The sequence below is a fragment of the Peromyscus californicus genome, unplaced genomic scaffold (genome assembly GCF_007827085.1).
Source record: "Peromyscus californicus insignis strain IS unplaced genomic scaffold, ASM782708v3 Scaffold_5__1_contigs__length_169319896, whole genome shotgun sequence".
In the NCBI taxonomy this organism is placed as follows: domain Eukaryota; kingdom Metazoa; phylum Chordata; class Mammalia; order Rodentia; family Cricetidae; genus Peromyscus; species Peromyscus californicus.
Window position 1 is genome coordinate 126,718,977 of NW_026294573.1, and position 17,533 is coordinate 126,736,509.

Consider the following 17,533-nt stretch of genomic DNA (forward strand, 5'->3'; position numbering starts at 1 on the left):
TCAGGAAATCTTAGCCAAGAGTCTTGGAAGAGATACAGTTTGAAAATCAGAAGAATCATTGTTGAGAGGTGCTACAGCCATTTCTAGGAATAAATGAATCAACACAAAAGGATACTCCCTGTCAACATAATTAATGGTAAAACTTTATGAGCTTCATTTAGCCCCCCAAATATAGTCATATACAATACATGAGTGTGTGTTTATGAGCACGCTGTATAAATATGTAAAAGTCACATCATTAAATCTTTCATATGTCTGTGCTCATAACACACAAAGCTTTTTTTAAATTATTTAAAGATCTATTCTCTCTTCCATATACATTAATACTAATAAGAGTTGCTGTCAACATCAAAGGGAAGCTGGACCCCTAATTAGTGTTCCAGTCTGCTCTGAGAGTTGCATTGCAGAGAGTACCCATACAGAATGAGTTGAGTATTAAAGAAATGAATCATAAATGCTCATTTTTCACTTCTGAGTATTGCAAAGATCTAATGATTCTTTAACAATAAAAATGCACTAGTTTTCTATCATAACTGTGATCTTAAGCTTTAATAACAATTTCTAAACAAAAAGATCACAAAACAGAGAAAACTGCTATGCTATCATATGTTAAGATATGAACAGACAGGAAAGATTAAGTCGCTGTGTGTAAACCTGGATTTCAGAACTTTCAATATTGCCTGACTTTTTTTCCTCTGAAACCATTTTTGTGATCAGTTTCACGAAATGCTTGTTGTCTTTCACATGGCTAATTCCTGCCTGGAAGCCTCTTGGTATGAAACGAGTACTGGAAACGTTACTTTTGAAGTAAGTGTTTGCAAAGAAATCACTATGTACCATAAAGTTTGCTAGATGCTGACATTTGTTTGAAGTTGCTTCACTCTTGTTTCTAGGTTGCTAAGAAGGAAAGAACACAACAGAGATATTGTCAAGTTTGGTACAAGCTAATTTTGATATGAAAGGAGTACAGATAAGTGTTTAAGAAACTCATTTTGAAAGTATGTGTTGCTACTCTGATTGCTATTTTAATTTTCTTGCTCTGCATAGTTTCTCAAAATTAACTTTATGATATATATGTGTATATATATACATATATATATATATGTATGTATGTATATAATTTCAAAGGTCATAAGGCCACAGATAAACATTCATTTAGCACTTTCTCTTATTATCAGCTCATGACAATAATTTTGTTGTTATTATGACAAGCCCGTTCTTGTTATTTTAAAATATTTTTAAAGAAGAAAAACTTCTAAAGTATAGCAAATGTCAACTTTTTCTAAAATAGTCTAAGAATTGAAAGGGGACATCTTTCTAATTCCTACTATGTTAACATTGCCAAGTTAACAGAAGCAGACAAGGTTATAACAACACAACTGTGTACCAACAGCCCCACAAAACTCCACGAGAATCTTCAAAAAGTAAACTTAATTCAACATCACAAACAAAAAAGTCACATATCATAATCAAGTTGGTTTCATACCGGAGGTAGAAAGAAGATTCTTCCTTCCAAATCAATAAACACAACACAACACATGAGCAAAATGAAGAATAAATGTGGAAAAATGTCAGAAGTCATTTAATAAACAATTCACATAAAGCGACTAGGTGACAGGCTACTAAAGCCTGTTAAATTCTTATGTTCTTGCTTCTTCCTTTTCCTTTTTTCTTTTTAACCTCTTTTCGTTTATTACGTGAAGGAACTGGAGATTTTTATTCCATAATTTCTTTTTTCTACAGTCTGAATTTTGTTAGCTGTAACATTGTGGTCATTTGGAAATTGTTTACTCCACAGATTATCAAAGTAGTAAAGTAATAAGTAGAAAAGGCTTAGATCTTGTCTTTCTAGCATAAAATATTTGATTACACAAATTTCTTCTTTGTAGAAGAATAGAGTTAATAAATGCAGAAAATAACAAAATTATAAAAATATATTTACAAAACTTGTGTTTCGATAATGCATCTAAGTTCCAGTCATTAAATGGCTGTTAACGTAATTTGTGAGGGGTTAATGGAGAACTTACAATGGATGGATAAGGTTGACACCTGAACCCACTCATTACTATTAACATCATCCTGTCTAAACAAGAAGAAATCCTATGCTTGTGACACTATATAAGGAATTATGCAGCATTATCCATGAATTGTTCCAAACAGTAAATAATTAACAGATTCAATCACATCTCTAGATTTACTATCATTTTACATGAGAGGTAGCAAATAGCAAAGCACATTAACATTATACACATACCACCATGTTAAAAACATGGAAAAGTTAAAGAAAACAAAATTTGATATCTTCCACAAGTACATGCTCTGGTAGTGGGTACAGACAGGGTAAAACATACCTAAAGAAGCCAGACAAATGACTCAGTGTCAAAAGTGTTTCCTGCACAAACATGTGGATGTGAGTTTGGATCTCAGCATTGGTATAAAAATCAGGACTTAGAATGTTCTGGGTTGTTCTCCAAAACTTTACAGTAGGAACCTATTGCTGGAGTCATCACATACTTGACTCATAGTCCATGAATAAATCAAGGTATTACACACCTGAAAGCTTTAACTAATGTGTAGGTTTCATGGTGCTGGAAGTTGCTATGCATAGTACCAGAGGAGAAAAATAATTGTTAACCTTACCCAGCTGTGAACTCTGTGACTTAACATGATGAGCAGCCTGGCAAGACGTGCCCACTAGTGGAATAGTGGTATGACTGTCATGGAAGAAACCAGCCACTTTCTAATTAGATTTAAGGCCTGCTCCACAAGCTGAAATTCATATCTGATACCAATAATGGGGCCAAAAACCTGTGGCTAGACAGGCCATAGGGTCGAGGAAAGAGAACCTCCTGCTACAACTCTACTAAATAGATACAGCATAGAACCAACTCCAAATGGATTAAAATCATAATGTCATCAGAAAATCTTTTTGAAGTTGATGGTGGCTAATCCAGAGATGCACAACTAGTCGGTGCACAGAGATGGAGGGACTTCAGAACGCTCAATCCTAAGTGGAATATCTGTATCACATCCTCCCAAGGCTCATTGTAGAAGAGGGAACAGAAAAATTGTAAGAGTCAGAGGGAATAGAAAATAATTGCAGAAAATATTCTCTCTTTACCTCCTGCCCGCTGATCTGGATATAGTACTCTCAGCTCCTCTCCAGCACTATGTCTGTCTGAGTGCTGCCAAGCTTCCTGCCTTGATTAGAATGGACTAAACCTGATTAGAATGGACTAAACCTCTGAAACTGTAAACAAGCCCCAATTAAATACTTTTTTTTGTAAGAGTGTCTTGGTCCTAGTGTCTCTTCACAGCAATAGAACACTGACTACGAAAGCATGTACAGAGGAAATCATAGGTATGGGATTCTATTTAAGACAATGTAATTTATGACAAGTAATGGGGTAAAGTATGTGGGGCTATAGTAAAAAATAAAACAAAAATTCCACTAATCATCAAACACGGCTGAGGAAATATTGGAATATTAAATTTAATATTGGAAATATTAAAATATAGTAATTTTCCAATAAAGATTTTTCTGATTGCCTACAAATAGCTACATTTTATCTATTTTTTAATTTAACTTAATTTCTTTTAGAATTTCATATGAAAGTACTGTGTTTACATCATTTCTTTTCCTTCTTCTCTCCCCTTCAACCTCTCCTGTGCCTGCTACCAATTTCTTCCCAACCCAGATTCTCTTATTTTTTAATCATTATTGAGTCGTGTGTGTGTGTGTGTGTATGTGTGTGTGTGTGTGTGTGTGTGTGTGTGTGTACATACATACAGCCTACTGAGTCCATAGAAGTTACTGTGCCTGGAAACTAAATGCACTCTGCTATTTCTGTTCCTATAACCATCTATCTTTGGTTAAAGTCTCATTGTCTATTTTTGGTAAGGCTGGGCTCATGACTAGTTTGAGTTGCTTTCTACAGATGAAAATTTCTAAATCTCTGCACCTAATATTGTCTAGTCTCCCTGTGGCACAGCTATTACTCTGTGCCACATTTACTTCCTGTCCATTGCATTCATAGTTACATTTATTATCTTCTTCACTAACTTTTTCTTTTTGTGAACATAAAATATTACTTAGCAATAGCATCAACCAGCCAGTCACAATAGTCTGAAAACTTAAAGCAATCCTTGATATCACATACATGTTTTATTATAAGCATCTTTTGCACAGATTACTTAATACACTTTTGTGATGATCAATGTTGCTAATAGTTATCGTCACAGCTGACTTAGATGTTAATATGAAAGTTGTTTTGGGATAAAACTAATGTTTAAACCAATGAGTTCTGGATAGAAAAGATTGATAGCCAAGTGACTAAGCTTCATTGACACAGATGGAAATCTACATAATCTTCCTAAATAAGAGGGAATTCTCCAGCAAATATCCTTCATATTTCACTTGTACCATTTGTTTCCCTGGGTCTAATTCCAGTAACTTCTAGGTGCCAAACCTGTCACACATATACAAGACATAACTTGCTGTATTTCTATAGTCATGTGAGCCATCATAAATATCTTCTTACAAAATCTTCAATCATTTAATGAAAAAAGTACACTTTGATAAATGAGTTATTATTAAATATTACCATAATGTAAACATCACTGTGTACATTGACATAAACATTCAGCTATGTCACTAGACAGTATACTTTTATGGCATCCCTACCACCTATGTAGTTCACTGTTCATGCTGTGCCATGGCCCATGAACATAGGTACGCACATCCAGTTTGTTTTGTTTCTCTGCAGAAAACTACATAATGCAGATTTTAGTGCACAACACTGCCACAAACAATTCCTAAAGTGTGGAAGTTAATTTGGAAATAGATGATGAGAAGAGAATAAAAATTCTGAGGCGTATGTCAGCAAAGGCTCCAGTTCATTGACGGAAATCACAAAGAGGTGGATGCTAAGCATGATGCTGGTAGGTTCTTAGCAATAAGTAACAAACTGTTGGAGCCTTACAAGAAAGTGGCAATGAGTCTGACTCAAGCATGCTATGTGTTCTATGGAAAGCTGGGGTTACAAATGGATCAAGGTGAATATCTGATTACGGAGATTTCTAAGCAAAGTGTCCAAGAAGCCACACAGTTTCTCCTTGTTATTTACATTAAAATCCAACAGATAAATGAACGTAAAGTGAGTCTTTGGGGAGTTCTAATATTATCCACAATGGAGAAAATGTTTTGTTTTGTTTTATAGTGTTTTATAGTGTGCTCTAGCCAATTAAGGAGATTATCTGTGGCTTTTCAGAGACAGTGGCGTATAGGCATCAAGTTGGGATTACAGCAGAAGAGATTTTGCCAAGTTGGCAAAAGTGAAAGAAAGGAGGAAATCCAGACTTCTGAGATTTTACAGGACAGAAAAATTAAGTTAGCACATTGTGAAAATAAAATCTAAAGCAGTTAGCCTTGAACCATCACCCTACCTCGCTTTGCTGGTTTCACAGGGAAATGGGTATCTCTACTTGCCTCACCATTCTATGTGAAAAATGTGTGACTTTTTTCCCCCCACAGGGTCACAGGAGGAGAGAAATTCCATTCAGGGAGATTAATCGGGTGTCTCTGACATCTGTCTTAGATGCTTTTGAGATGGTTTTCCAAACTTAGACTTGGTGAAATGGTAAGACTTTTGAGGCTTTTTGAAATAGAGCAAATATATTCTCCATGTAAGAAAGACATGAGTTTGGGGGATCCTCCAAGGAGAACCTTGTGTCTCCTACAAATTCACTTGTTGAATCTCCAAGCTCCCATGTAATTCTATTTTGAGGTATGACCTACAGAGATAAAAAGTTTAAAAGGATATTTTAGAATGCAGCCTTAATCCAGTAAAATTGGTGTCTATGTGAGGGGATAAGGTCAGATACAGGATGCCCAGAGAAAATTTAATAAGAATGAGAAGGCATCAACCTCAAGCAAAGAACAGAAATTTCCAAAATAACCAATCCCATTGACACTTTGACTGAGCCTCAAGGACTGTGATTATGTTTTGTTTTTAAACTCCTTGGTCTGTAATACTCTGCTGTTGTATTCCTAACAGACTAGTACAACTCCCCAAATTTACCTTATTTTCATCTCACCTGTTTATTTATACATGGTACTTATATGCTAATTTGAAAGATAAGATAAAATTTCCCCTGAACTCTAAGCTCAGAGTACCCCTTGATATCTTCTAGGTTGTAGGCCTGGCCTGAAGCTAAGAAGGGATCCAAGCATGCCTAAAGCCCCAGATGTTCTCATCCTGAGAGCAGCAGGAGTTTAGCTGTTCTGCCACTTTGCCCAGGCAGACCCCAGCAGTTAGTCTTCCTCGAGAGCCTGATACAAGCAGCAACGCACATCTCCAAGGAGGAACTGGTTGCTGTTTATCTGACCGCTGATACATCCCGGGCTGGATTCCTGTATGACTTTATGAGGTTCCTTCTCCTGGCAACTGAGTATGCAAAGGACATTCCCTCAATGTTCTTGCCCCAACCTATGACATACCACCACATGGATCCAACTGGCCACTCCTCCTAGCATATGAATGTCCCTTGCTCCCTCCGAATAAGCGATCTGTCCACTGACACAACCTCCGCGGTGTCTTTTCCCTAGAACACTCATGGACAGCGTGGGATCTGCCTTTGGTCCTGCCTGAGCTCTACCCGTTTCTCTTCTCCGGATCTGGCTGGTGGGCAATCGTCCAACCAAGGCAGGACAAAGCTGGGCTTGAGCCGGGCACTGGGTGACTTTCAAAGTACCTGGTGTGGCACTCAGCAGTCCCTTTTCATCATGCCAGTGTACTTTCTTGACAAATACAGGCAAAGATCCAGTGATACAGGCAAACAAACCCAGTCCATTACAATCCTCCTCAGTGATGACTCATAGGACAAATGGTTGCCTTTCTGAAGATAGACGCCTGTCTCCTGCAACCAGCAAAGTCATACTAATCCTCCAATAGCTCACAAAAAAAATTCTTCTCCTTAGTTAAATATTGAACCTCCTTTAGCTACATTTATTATATATACTTTCCATACTATTGATATGTATGCTTCATTTACATTCCTATAAAAATATTTTAATTGCTTGTTTACAATTACTGCCTTTGGGAATTATGGATGCTTTGAGCATTATATTGTCCCTATTGTCCTTAATGAAATATATTGAATTTCCCTCACAACACAGCTAAAAGCTGCTGACCCCAAGAGCAAGCAGAAGTGACACAGAGAACCATCAAAGGGCATTTAGCTGCATAGATCCCAGCAGATAGTCTGCTGCAAAGACTGGGTTGTGGCTTTGGTGGCACTGCTAGTAGGTCTAAGCTGAAAACTGTTTGGTCATTCCAGACCTGGACCATATACACCAGGCCAGGTGACAATACACATGGAGGTCAGCAAGTTCCGACCAGGAGGCAAAGTACACATGGCTGCTAAGGAAATCTGGTGTGGGTCACGTTAAGTTCTCAGGTGAATGCCTGTCTTAGTTCAGGATACCATTGCTATGATGAAACACCATGATGGGGAAGAAAGCATTTATGTGGTTTACATTTCCACACTGTAGTCCATCAGTAAAAGGAGCCAAGACAGGAACTCAAGCGTGGTGGTATTGTGTTCCCCGAAATATTGTGCAAGCTAATAAACTTATCTGGGGTCAGAGAACAGAAGAGCCACAATATTAAAATAGAGGATAGGCAGTGGTAGCACATGCCTTTAATCCTAGCATTCCAGAGGGAAAAATCCCTCTGGATCTCTGTGAGTTCAAGGCCACATTGGAAACAGCCAAGCATGGTGACACACGCCTTTAATGCCAGAAAGTGAGCCTTTAATCCCAGGGAGTGATGGCAGAAAGCAGAAAGGTATATAAGGCATGAGGACCAGAAACTAGAAGCATTTGGCTGGTTAAGCTTTTAGGCTTTGAGCAGCACAGTTCAACTGAGATTCATTCTGGATGAGGACTGAGAGACTTCCAGTCTGAGGAAACAAGATCAGCTGAGGAATTGGCAAGGTGAGGTGGCTGTGGCTTGTTCTGTTTCTCTGATCTTCCAGCATTCACCCCAATAACTGGCCTCAGGTTTGATTTTATTAATAAGAAATGTTAAGATTCCTGCTACACTCAAACAAGGGGGAGGGCATGGAGACAGGAGCTGACACAGAGCCCATTGAGGGGTGCTGCTTTACTGACTTGCTCATCATGACATTCATGATGCTTTCTCACAGAACTCAGAACCATCTGCTCAGGAAAAGCACCACTCACAATAGGCTGTGTTCTCCCATATCAATCACTAGTTAAGAAAATGTCCTACAGCCAGATCTTGTGAAGGGATTTTCTGCATAGTGGTTATCTCCTCTCAGATAACTCTAGCTTGTGTCAAGCTGATATAAAGTTAGCCAGCACAATGCTTCAGCAACCCAGATAAGGGAAGTACTAGAAAAGGAAGAGTCCACTTGGTCAGTCTGTTGGGCATGAAATCTGCCAGTAGGGTTTAACTCTGACCCCTTAGAAGTAGAAGCTGAGCCAAAGGTGACTAAGCTTCTGTCCTGTGACAAAACAGCAACAGCAAACTCCATATTCAGAAATGGATTCCGGGGAAGAATAAGAGCATGAGCATTCACTGTGCATATTGCATTTGTGCATACTCATTGTTTATCACATAGGATGCTCAGTTATTAACAGGGACATCCAGAGGGAGGGAAGGTTGAAAGATGAAAGAAATTACTGACTGCAAATTAGAAAAGCTATTCTAAACCATTGAGATATTATTAAGGTCAACATGGCATGAGAAGCCAGGAAAACACAGAACAAATTACAGATTATTATAATTCCCCAGATCTCTCCAGACTCTCAGTTTCTATATTATTTGCTGCAACCAAAGTACATCTACACTAGAGTTCAGTTTATCAATATCCTTCATTTATTTTTATATTATTGCATCACATATGTTGCTGATTCTAAACTGATGAGTCAGAGGACAGGCAATGAACTGGCAGGCAGAATCCATGAGTCCTTGCCTCAAGACTTGGAGTGACTCACAATTCCTTGTGTGCCCATGTAATTACCTGCAGAATGGAATTTCTATAACTAACCAATTGATTTCCACTGGGATGATATTCAATTGGTTTGTAGACTAACACACAGTCCAGAGTCTTAATGAGTGGGCAATCTTTCTTTTGTCCCCAGCAACACTCTGTGGTGGCCTCAGCTCATTCTGGCTCTTCCAAGTGAATGACTGTAAATAAATCCTTTAAATTTTCTAGAAGTCTATTTCTGCAAATCTAGAAAGAGCACAATAATATAAATTCATCCAAGGCAAAACAGAAATCTGGAATACTTTGTATTCTGTAACATACCACATAATTTAAAGAAATGTTATTTTCCTAATCACATGCTGTCAGGTAATCATGCAACTATGTACATTACTTTTCTCATGTATCAAATGAAACCATAATAAATTTGTTTGAGAGTGAGCAAAATTTCACATGTAAATTATGTACTTTAGCACAGGTTGGTTAGTATTATAAAATGCAATAACAATATTAATTACAGAGTATAGAACATTATGATATTTATGCTACTAATAGTTCCTTAAAAGCTATATCTGCAGTTTTCAGATCTTATTATGCTTTGTTCATTTGATATTCCCTTTTTTCTGAAGGGAAACAGGGGAGTAGTGTATCTGGGGGAGAGGGCAGGTGCAGGAGAACTGCGAGGAAAGGAGGGACGGGGCTGCAGTCAGGGTGTATTGTATGAGAGAAGAATAAATAAAAAGAAATAAACAAAGGCTGTTTTGAAGATTGATTTCAAATATAAGTCATATTTGAAGATACTATTTCAAAGTACATGTGTAAGCACTTACTTCTAAATATATCAGCTACATGGTTACTCCTAAACACTACATGCAGTCATTCGTTTTCTTAGTTCAGCTGCAATATGGAGGGCTGGGGGACAGTAAAGGACTTGACAAGAAAGTGTGAAGATAAAGAGTTTGAAACCGCTGGGCAGTGGTGGCACACGCCTTTAATCCCAGCACTCGGGAGGCAGAGCTAGGCGGATCTCTGTGAGTTTGAGACCAGCCTGGTCTACTGAGCAAGATCCCGGAAAGGCGCAAAGCTACAGAGAAACCCTGTCTCCAAAAAACCAAAAAAAAAAAAAAAAGAGTTTGAATCCCCAGAACTCATGTAAAACCATAGACATGACAGCATGCACTGTAATCTCAGTACTCCTACAGCAAAGTGGGTAGCAGAAATACAAGAATCTCAGAGGCTCCTAGGCCAGGTAACCCAACAAATGTTACATACCAGCAAAGAAGAAACCCTACGACAAATGTGTAGAAAACAAGGGCCTATGTCTACAAGTACTCTTCTGACCTCCACATAGGAACCCTGGAATATGCAGACCTGCAGATGGGCATGTTTGTGTACACACATACACACAAACATGCAAAACACACACACACACACACACACACACACACACACACACACATAAACATTAATCTCCCACATATGAACAAAGGTGGAAAGAAAAATGCTGGATGCAAAACATACCCAATTTTTGTGACTTTAAATGCATACATGCAAAATATTCAACATGTGACTTTAAATCATATATGCAAAAGATTCGACTTGTGATTTTAAATACATACATGCACAATATTCAACCCAACATGGATAAACCAATAATACCTCATTTTATTATTTGAAAATATTATTCACATGGAAATATCATCATGGGGGTGAGGAACACATGTTTTTTGAAGACACATTTTCAGAGAATAATCTATTTAATAGACAGAACAGCTCCAGCTTTCCAGATCTATTTATCAAAATGTGTGCCTGTTTAGAACTCACATGTGGCTTCCAGCTAACGAAGTATGAAAAAAAAAACATTTTAAGAGTCAAGATGCTCTCAAGACTTTCAGTGAAACTGTGCTTTGGTGTGGTGAGACTCTGGGAATACAATGCCCTTAGTCATAAGGTACCACTGCTGGAACATTGTAAAATCCCTATTTATTAAAAACAAACAAACAAACAAACAAATAGAAAGCATGCCTGTCACCACAATATTATGGTTATAAAATCCACTGGAAATTCTTTTCAATTCACTAGCAGCAAATAGTAGGTATAATAATCATATAGATGGTAGGGGGGACAACCATTCTCTTCAAGGAAGCCTATATTTGCTGAAACAAATAATTCATATCATAACAAGGTGGTAAACAAAAGATCTTTATGCTATTACTAAAGTTTTTCCATGAGATATGATTGGTTAATAGGGCAGGGTATACTAAATAGTAGGGATTTTCACTGCTAGTACAGTAGGTCTTTACTAAGATGAGCATGAGAATGGAAATACCTTTAAAATGCCAGGATATTCTTCTTGGTAGATGGATGACCTCAACTGCTCTTCTAATGTCACACTAAAATTATCATGAGACCCAATGACTGCATGTAAAATTAGATGAGAGAGATTCATTAACCCTTCTGCAAGTTTCTTGTTGGCTACAGAATTGCTCTCATTCTTTTATTTATTTATTTATTTATTTATTTATTTATTTATTTATTTATTTATTTATTTATTTATTTTTTGGTTTTTCGAGACAGGGTTTCTCTGTGTAGCTTTGCGCCTTTCCTGGAACTCACTTGGTAGTCCAGGCTGGCCTCGAACTCACAGAGATCCACCTGGCTCTGCCTCCCGAGTGCTGGGATTAAAGGCATGAGCCACCACCGCCCGGCGAGAATTGCTCTCATTCTTTTAAATGAAATGTTCGTACAGTTATCTTGCCTTCTTTGAGGTTTTTATCATACCTATGATTCCTTTTGTCAGAATACAAATCATTTGCAACTACAAGATAAAGAGTAAATTGAGACAACAAAGAAAATACTTAGCACTCTACCCTGAATGATAAAAGTTCTTTAATAAGTGCATTCTATTATTATTGTTGATGTTATTACTAATTATAATATTCTAAGTAAAAATTATTCCTTGAATTATCAAGTAAAGCATGCCTACTATATTAGTTTTTGACATTCTAAAGTTAAAATAATTTGAGGTTTCTAAGACATTCAAAAGTTAAAATAATTTAATGTTTCTAAGACATTTGAAAGTAAGCTAGACACCATTGTAGATCAAAGGGTTTGTGACTGCCTTAGTGTTTATCTTTTTCTTTTGGTAGCGTGAAGAGTACCTTCTTGTATCAAAGACAGTAGAACATAGGATAAATGTTTTATGTAGGCACCAGCTCAGCACCCCCATATCCAACGAGTTAAGTGGGTATTGTCTTCAGCAATGGGGCCTTGCTGTCAGTTTGAGAAAAACAACCCAAGGACTTGGTAAGAGCCTGGGTTGTTTGAGGATTCCTGTGGGACTCCTTTGGCCAATAACTCAATTAGATGTAACCCAATGCTAGTAACAGTAATATCATTCTGAAGGCCAACTGGAACTCTGACTTCCTGATTATTTGGAAATTTCACTTATATTGCCTTCATATATGAATATATTTTTAGAAAGCTTCTACTGTATTAGTTTTCCTTATTATGCCTCCAACGCCCCTTAATTTTAGTTATCTCTCCCCATATTCCCTCTCTGCATTCTTCTCTCCCCCTTCACATGTTATCATCTTGTCTCAGCCCCTCCTACCCTCCCTTGTCTACCACAACTATCTATTCTATTTTCCTTCCTAGAGAGATCTATCTGTATTCCCTAGACTTTACTCTATCTATACCTAACGTTTATGGGTCTATGAATTGGAGGTTTATCATTGACTCGAGCTAATATCCACACATAAGCAAAAATATACCATAATTGTCTTTGTTATCTGGGTCAGGATGATTTTTTTCTAGTTCTATCCATTTACCTGTGGATTTCATGATTTTGTGTTTTTAACTGCTGAGAGTACTTCACTTTGTATATGTACCACATTTTCTTCTTTCATTCTTCTACTGAGCAACATCTAGGATGTTTCTACACTCTTGCTGTTATTCATAGAGCAGGAATGGATATGACTGAGTAAGTGCCTCTGTGATAGTGTAAAGCATCCTTTGGGTATATGTCCAAGACCAGCATAGGTAGATCTTGATGTTGTTTGGTTCCCATCTTCCTGAGGAGGTACCACACAGATTCCCACAGTGGTTGTTCAAGTTTGCATTCCCACCAGCAACAGAGGAATGTTTCCCTTACTCCACATTTTCACCAGAATTAGCTGTCACTTCTTTTATTGATCTTAGCCATTCTAACAGGTGTCAGATGAAATCTCAAAGTAGTTTTGATTTACATTTCACTGATGACTAAGGATGCTGAACATTTCTTTCTTTCTCAGCCACTTGAGAGTCCTCTTTTGAGAATTCTGTCTAGATTTGCAGTCCATTTTTAAATTGGGATGTTTATTTTCTTGATATCTATTTTTTGTGTTCTTTATGTAGTTCGGATATTAGCCCTCTATTAGATGTGTAGTTGGTAAAACCTTTTCTCCCACTCTGTAAGCTACTGATTAATCTAAATAATGGTATCCTTTGCTATACAGAAGCTTCTCAGTTTCATTAGGTCTCATTTTTCAGTTGTTCATCTTAGTGACTCTGCTAAGAGTGTTCTGTTTAAAAAACGTTTTTCTGTGTCAATGAGTTTAAGTTTACTCCCTACTTTCTAGTTCATTAGGTTGAGTGTTTCTGATTTTATAGTAAAGTCTTTGATCTATCTTTAGCTGAGTTTGTACAGGGTGATAAAAATAGTACTATTTGGATTCTTCTACATACCACCATCCAGTTTGACCTGCACAATTTGTTGAAGATGCTGTCTTTTCCTAGGGTGTGTTTATGTCTTCTATATAAAAAATCAGGTATCCATAGATGTGTGGATTTGTGTCTGAGTCTTCAACTTGATTCCTTTGATTGATGTGTCTGTTTTTGTGCCAATACCATTCTGTTTTTATGGCTATAGCTCTGTAGTAGGATAATGATGGCTTTCACAGATTTTTTCATTGTTCAGATTGTTTTAGCTATCCTGTTTTCTTTATGTAGGGGTATGTGTGTTTCCATATGAAGCTGAAAATTGGCCTTTAAAGATCAGTGAAGAATTGTGAGGAAAGTCTGATGGGGACTGCATTGAATCTGTAGATTGGTTTTAGTAAGATGGCCATTTTTACTCTATTAATCCAACCAACCCACAAGAATGGGGGATCTTTCCATCTTCTGATACCTTCTTCAATTTCTCTCTTCAGTGTCTTGAAGTTTTTATCATATAAGTCTTTTAATTGCCTGGTTAAAGTTACCCTAAGACATTTTACATTATTTGAGTCTGTTCTGAACGGTGTTGCTTCCTTGATTTCCTACTCAGTCCATTTGTCATTTGTATATAGGAGGGCTATTGATTTTTGCAAGTTAATTTTGTATACAGCTACATTGGTGAAAGTGTTCATAAGGTATAAGAGTTTCCCAGTGGAAGTTTTAGGGTAGTGTCACTTATTTATACCATATCATCTGTAAATAATGATATTTTGACTTTGTCCTTTCATATTTGTATCCCCATGATATCTTTCAGTTGTCTTTTTGCTCTAGCTAAGACTTCAAGTACTATCTTGAATAGGTATGGAGAGAGTGGGCACTTTTGTCTTGTTCCTAGTTTTAGTGGAATTGTTTTGTGATTCTCTCCATTTAAGTTTTTGTTCGACCATGGGCTTGCTGTAAACTGCCTAATCTCTCCAGGACTTTTATTATGAAGGGGTATTAGATTTTTGTCAATGGCCTTTTCTACATATAATGAGATGATCATGCCATTTCTATCTTTCAATTTGTTTATATGGTCAATTACATTTATTCATTTACGTACGTTGAGCCATCCCTACATCTCTAGGATGAAGCTTGCTTGATCATGGTGAATGATGTTTTTGATATGTTCTTGAATTCAATTTGCAAATATTTTGTTGAGAATTTTTATGCCTATATTCATAAAGGAAACTGGCCTACAATTCTCTTTCATTGCTCTGTAAGTTCTGCTTGCAATATATGCTATGACAATGGTGGTACAAAGCTTGTTGGAGTCACCAATCAATATCTGATTTAACATAGACCCACTCCACATACCTGACACTGCTTGGGTGACTAAGAATCACAGATTAGAGAGCCCAAGGACATAGGATAAAACCAAATACTGCTATTGTAAAAAAAATTAGCAACAAAATGACTCCTAATGACATTCTAATATACTCATAGGTCAATGCCTTGCTCATCCATCATCAGAGAAACTTCCTTCTGCGGCAAATGGTAGCAAATACCAACAGCCAAACATTATGCAGAGAGTGAGAGACTTTGAAAAACCCAGCCCTATATGGTATGTCTCTATCAAATCCCTCCCCTTAGGACTCAGGGAACCCTGTAGAACATGAGACAGAAATAGTGTAAAAGCCAGAAGGGATAGAGAAGACCAAGAAAACAAGGCCCTCACACAAAATGAGCAAAGCTCATATAAATTCACAGAGACTTGGGCAGTATACACAGGGCTTACAGAGGTCTGTACCATGTCCTCTGCATATATATTATGGCTTCTAGATGAGTATTTCTATGGGATTCCTGAGTGTGTGAATGAGTAGGTCTCTGAATTTTGTGCTTTTCCTTGGGCTCTTTTACTTTTCTTTGTTTGTCTTACCCAACTCTGATGTGTTAATGTGTATTTTATCTTGTTATATTTTATTAACACAAAAGAGATTAAAAATGGAAAAACTTGAACATCAAAACAATAAAAAAGAAAGCTAACTGGGATCTACTTAAATATCCTGACATATTTTTTTAAAGAAAATTTAATTAACCACATTATTTCCTAAATTATATTTTACATTTCAACATAACAATCAATGGCATTTTAGCTTTTGGTTTCCTCATTAATTTTATCATCTGTTCTATAAAGAGTTTTTGTCATGGATAATGTTATAAACCACTAAAATTTCCTATGAACATATTATTGGACATTGGGGTCCATTTCACATGGAAAGTGTCATGGATATTTATGCTTTCTTATAGATGCAGCCACACTTTATAATTCCACATTATTGCAGATGTTCGTAGTTCATTTATGATTGCTGTTATGACATACATACAGAACCTATTATTTGTTTGATGCCAAGTACTTCATTGGTGATAACACTACACTTACAACATTCTGGTAAGAAATATTACCTAACTGACTGAAATGCATTTTACAGCACTGCTTTGTGACAGATATCACAAGGTGGAAAGGGATCTGTGTCTACTTGGAATAGGCCAATAGTAGTCATTCTTAGGCAGATCTATAATGAAAAGGGGCAAGCTAGGCAAAGAGAAACACAAACTCTACAGTTGGAGGAGAAAAGGCACACCAGGAAGTATAATGACCTTAAGTTAAGTGATCAAGAACGTGGAAAGTTTAAAGAAAAGCCTGATGCTAAATGGAATAAAGGGAGTAGTAACCTCAGGGTAAGACCCCACTCAGTTTTCAACTTGTGAAAAGGAATTAAAGAAAAACTAACTTAAACAGCAAAGGAAACCATTAACAATGGAAAGCTGTTACAAAAGTAACTAAAGGAGGGGCCCAAGTTCCAGCCTCATCAAGAAGCAGAACATGGCAGCTTCATCCAAGTGGTTCTGGCCTTAGAAAGAAGGATACAAAAAAGGGGTTGTGAGCCGGGTGGTGGTGGCCCACGTCTTTAATCCCAGCACTCGGGAGGCAGAGCCAGGTGGATCTCTGTGAGTTCAAGGCCAGCCTGGGCTACCAAGTGAGTTCCAGGAAAGGCGCAAAGCTACACAGAGAAACCCTGTCTCGAAAAACAAAAAAAAACAAACAAAAAAAAAAAAAAAAAAAGGGGTTGTGGATTCTCCTTATGCAGCTAAGGAAAGATACTGAGGTCAGGCATATCCCTGCATGGAGGCCCAGGGAGGCCACTGCATGAAGCTTTGAAGTTTATGAAGCCTGTACTATGTTGGAGACCACAAGATGTTGGAGATTCCAGAATCAGAAATACCTTTCAAGAAAACCTGCAGACTGAGTGTGGAATCAGCCTGAAAGAGAGAAGCATGTTGCAGTCCAAAAAAGTGGAAAAAAGTCGGAGATCTGCAGAGTGTTTTCACTTCAGATTTGAAGATGAAGAACTTGGAATTCATCCTACTGGTTTTTGGTCTTTGGTCTAGTATTTCCTCTGTGCTCAATTTCCTTCCTTTTAGAATGTAGCGTATATTCTGTGCTATTATATGTTGGAAGTGTGTGATCAGTTTTTTATTTTTATTTTATAGGTGATTACAGTTAAGAGATTGTCATAAATCACAGAAGAGCCTTTGAACTTCGGACTTTTAGAAGTGTTGAGACTAAGATAGACTATGGAGACTTTTGAAGTTGGACCAAATGCATTTTTGCAATATGATATGGCTACAAGCTTTTAGGGGCCAGACAGTGGAATGTGGTAATTTGAATAAGAATGGCCCCATAGACTCATTAACTTGAATACTTAGTCACCAGGGATTGTTACTACTTGAAATGATTTGAAATATTAGGTGCAGACTTGTTCCAGTAGGTGTGACTTTG